We start from the raw sequence: 4450 nt of genomic DNA, 5'->3' as shown, positions 1-4450 counted from the left end.
TTTCCTTCCCGAATACGCATCTTCGTATGATCCCATCCGCACAGCTCCGGAAGAGGTATGGCTCGTCCCAAAAGTAATATTTTAATTCAGAAAAGAATTTCTTCTTTTGTTGACTACTAAAGTCTTTCAGGATGTATTTTGTACCTAAATAATTAGCTATATCTGCGAACCATGGCTCTTCTCCCACGGTCACCATAATGTACTCGTCCGGGAAGTCGTCTCCAACTTTTTCTTCTTGCAATTGCGGGTTCTCAAGCCTTGACAAGTGGTCAGCTGCTACATTCTCCATTCCCTTCTTGTCCCGTATCTCTATGTCAAACTCTTGAAGAAGTAGCACTCATCGTATCAGTCTTGGCTTGGCATCCTGTTTGGCAAACAAATATTTGATAGCCGAGTGGTCAGTAAAAACAGTAGTTTTGGATAAAACCAAGTAAGGGCGGAATTTGTCAAAGGCATACACCATAGCTAATAATTCCTTTTCAGTGGTGGTGTAATTCTCTTGGGCTGGATTTAGAGTCTTGCTAGCATAATATATGGGTTGAAAATGCTTATCAACCCTTTGACCAAGGACAGCTCCTAATGCAAAGTCACTAGCATCACACATAATCTCAAAGGGTAAGTTCCAATTTGGTGCAATAATGATCGGGGCATTAGTTAATTTTTCCTTTAAACAATCAAATGCCTCAAAACATTCTTTAGTAAAAGTAAATGGTGCATCTTTTAGTAGTAATTGTGTTAGAGGTCTAGTTATTTTGGAAAAATCTTTTATGAAACGCCGGTAAAAACCCGCGTGTCCTAGAAAACTTCTAATGCCCTTCACATTAGTTGGTGGGGATAATTTGGCAATGGTGTCAATCTTTGCCCGATCCACTCCAATTCCCATTTTGGAAACCTTGTGGCCCAAAACTATACCCTCCTTGACCATAAAGTGACATTTCTCCCAATTGAGGACCAAGTCGGTTTTTTCACACCTAGCAAGCATTAAGTCAAGATTTGTGAGACAATCATGGAAAGAAGATCCAAAAACGGAAAAGTCGTCCATAAAAACTTCCATGAATTTTTCCACCATATCGTGGAATATGGCTGTCATACACCTTTGAAAAGTCGCGGGTGCATTGCATAGCCCAAAAGGCATGCGTCTATAAGCAAAAGTCCCACTTGGGCAAGTGAATGTGTTCTTTTCTTGGTCCATTGGGTCTATGGGTATTTGAAAATACCCCGAGAATCCATCTAGAAAGCAATAGTAGCTATGGCCCGATAGTCTTTCTAACATTTGATCAATAAAAGGTAAGGGAAAATGGTCTTTACGAGTTGCATCGTTTAGCTTTCGATAATCGATAAACACTCTCCAACCGGTTACTGTTCATGTCGGAATTAGCTCGTTCTTTTCGTTGGTTATGACCGTCATCCCTCCTTTCTTGGGCACCACTTGGACCGGACTCACCCACAGACTGTCGGAAATGGAATAGATAATTCCCGCATCTAAGAGTTTGACCACTTCCTTCTTGACCACTTCTTGCATATTTGGGTTTAACCTTCTTTGGTGTTGTACAACCGGCTTTGCTCCTTCTTCCAGATTGATCTTATAGGAGCAATAAGATGGGCTTATTCCCTTGATGTCGGTGATGCTCCATGCTATGGCCCGCTTCCGCTTCTTCAACACTTGCACGAGCTCTTCCTTTTCAGAATTGGACAGGTCAACGTCTATGATTACAAGCTTTTGGTTGCCTTCTTCAAGGAATGCATACTCCAAATGTTCTGTTAAAGTTTTGAGCTCAGATTTTTTGTTCTGACTGTTGGACTCGCCGAGTGCAGGTAGGGTACTCAGCGAGTTTGTGGCTGTATTCACGACTTCTGCCTTTTCTAAAAAGGAACTCGGCGAGTAGATCGGTCCTACTCGGCGAGTAGGACTGTCAGTTTGCTTCACCAATTCTTCATAATCTGCTTCTTCCAGCAGTCTTTCAATTTCCATTAAGTCTTTTTCTGGATCAAATTCTTCATCATCAGTTGTGAACTTGCTGGAATCTTCACTTATGCATTCCTCCAATAATTCGTCAAGCATATCAATTGAGAATGTCGTGTCGTCACTGTTCCTTGAATACTTCATAGCTTGGTCTACCCCAAATGTGACTGAATCTTCTCGTACCCGCAAGGTGAGCTTCGAGTCCCTCATGTCTACTATAGCACTTGCCGTGTTGAGGAAGGGCCTTCCAAGGATGATTGGCACTTGTGGATCCGCCTCCATGTCTAGAATGATAAAATCAGTAGGAAAGAAGAATTTGTCCACCTTAACTAGTATGTCTTCGCATATGCCTCTTGGTAAGGTGACTGTCTTGTTTGGCAAGTGAATTGCCATGCGAATTGGCCTTGGTTCCGGGAGATCCAGCTTCTTAAAAAATGAATATGGCATTAGGTTCACACTTGCTCCCGAATCGGCTAAGGCATGAATGGTGGCCAAGTTGCCAAATTGGCAAGGTAAAGTCAAACTCCCCGGATCACCCTTCTTCTTTGGTAGCTTATTTAGCATAACAGCTGAGCAGTTTTCATTGAGTACTACCTTCTTCACTTCTTCCATCTTCCTTTTATTAGTGAGAAGTTCCTTAAGTAACTTTGCATATTTGGGCATTTGCATGACGGCTTCAATGAAGGGTATGTTGATTTGAAGAGTCTTGATATGATCTAGAAACTTCCGATACTCCTCTTCCTACTTCTCCTTCTTAGCTCGGGCTGGGTATGTCATTGGAGGCTGGTAAAGCTTTTCAGGGACCTGCTCGATGGGATTTGGTGGTGTACTCGCCGAGTCCATACGTGGTACTCGGCGAGTAGGGCTGTCAGATTGTATGTTTTGCTTCTCGGCTTGCTTTTCTGCCTCCTCCTTCTGTGATTCCTTGGATGCCTCAGTCTGAATAGGTGCCAGGGGAGTGATTATCTTCCCACTTCTTGTTGTGACTATGTTTATGTGCGCGCCTGGTGGGTTATTTTCAGTTTTGCTAGGAAGTTCGCCCGGTGACCTTTGGTTGATTTGTTGAGCAAGTTGCCCAAGCTGCGTTTCTATATTGTGGATGGATGCTTGCTGGTTTCTAAGCATGGTCCTTGTTTCTTGAATTGCAGCATCATGATCATTATGTCTTTTTGCTGAAGCAGCTACAAATTTGGTGAGCATTTCTTCCAAGCTTGGCTTTCTCTCTTGTACCGGCTCCTCCTTTTGGTAGAAACCTCTTCCTTTTTGCCTAAACCTTTCCTCCTTTGCCTTTTTGTACTCTTCATACGGGATCCACTCTTTCTTTTGTTTGCGCCAGTCTTCATCATATCGGTCTCCACTTGAGTAACAAACTTGCACCTTCTTGTTGCCATTCTCATCTAAATCATAGTCTCTAGTGAGGTGAGGCCCATTGCAGTTTTCACAATCCACCCGAATAGCATGGATTGTTTGATCCATTTTATCCATCCTCCTATCCATGGTTTTTAGCATAGCCATGACCGCGGATAAGTCTTCAGTAGCTGCATAAGCGGCTCCCCTAGTGACATCATGTCTAGGGTTGTGGTATTCTCTATAGTGTTTAGAAAATTCTTCAATCAATTCTTTGATCACCGGGGGCGACTTCTTTGTGAGCGGGCCTTGCGAGTCTAGTAGTTGCCTGGTTGTGACATTGACTCCATCATAGAAGATGGAGACTTCTTGCTGGCTGTTTAGATCATGGTGTGGGCAGTTTCTTAGTAAGCTCTTGTACCTCTCCCATGCTTCATATAGTGACTCTCCAGCTTGTTGTTCAAAGTTAGCAATGGCCTTCTTCAACTTGGCTATTTTGGAAGGTGGGCAAAAGTGATCAATGAATTCTTCTTTCATCTTGGCCCATGTGGTGACTGATCCGGGGGGAAGTGACTTCAGCCAGTCTTTTGCAGCACCTTTGAATGTCACCGAAAGCATACGAAGTAGCTGAGTCTCGCGGGGCACATTTGGAACATTGAAGTAATCAGCTACATCATTGACTTCATCCAAATGCTTGTAGGCATCTTCATGGTCTTTTCCATAAAAAGGTATTTCTTTAAGTAAAGCTAGGATATGACCCTTTAGCTCGCAAGTAGCAGTCGCGGGAATTGCGGGTTGCACAAGTCCCGGGCCAGTGTCGTCGCGCATCCTCTTCTTCCATTCTCCCATAGGGATTTCATCAATGTTAGCCATTGTGATAGCTAACTCTTCTTCGGAATCGGTTTCGTGCTCGTATGTAGGTTCCTCTTCTTCCTCGGTCTCGTACTCAATATCTTCCTTAACCGGTTCGTCGATTACTAAAGAAGCACTGGATGCTCCTGATTTGCTGCTCTTCTTTTTCCCAAAAACAGTCTTCAAATTGGACAAAGGTGACTTCTTTGGTGTACTCGAGCTCTCCACATCCTTTCCTTTGTTCCTTATCAATGCGGATTCGGGATCTTCAAACGGGGGTACCAACGG

The 4450-nt window shown here is 43.4% G+C and overlaps 1 non-coding gene across 1 annotated transcript; it reads left to right on the top strand.

The window, feature by feature from the left end:
* Nucleotides 1-3692: 3692 nt before the first annotated feature.
* Nucleotides 3693-3799, top strand: LOC145055987 (small nucleolar RNA R71). The gene has a single exon (XR_013685529.1). It is a non-coding gene; the product is annotated as a small nucleolar RNA R71 (small nucleolar RNA).
* The last annotated feature ends 651 nt before the right edge of the window (nucleotides 3800-4450 follow it).

This window comes from Lactuca serriola, chromosome 5 (genome assembly GCF_051521515.1).
Source record: "Lactuca serriola cultivar US96UC23 chromosome 5, Lser_US96UC23_V15, whole genome shotgun sequence".
Lineage (NCBI taxonomy): Eukaryota > Viridiplantae > Streptophyta > Magnoliopsida > Asterales > Asteraceae > Lactuca > Lactuca serriola.
Note: the sequence above shows the minus strand (reverse complement) of the source record. Positions and strands in the feature narration are given on the sequence as shown.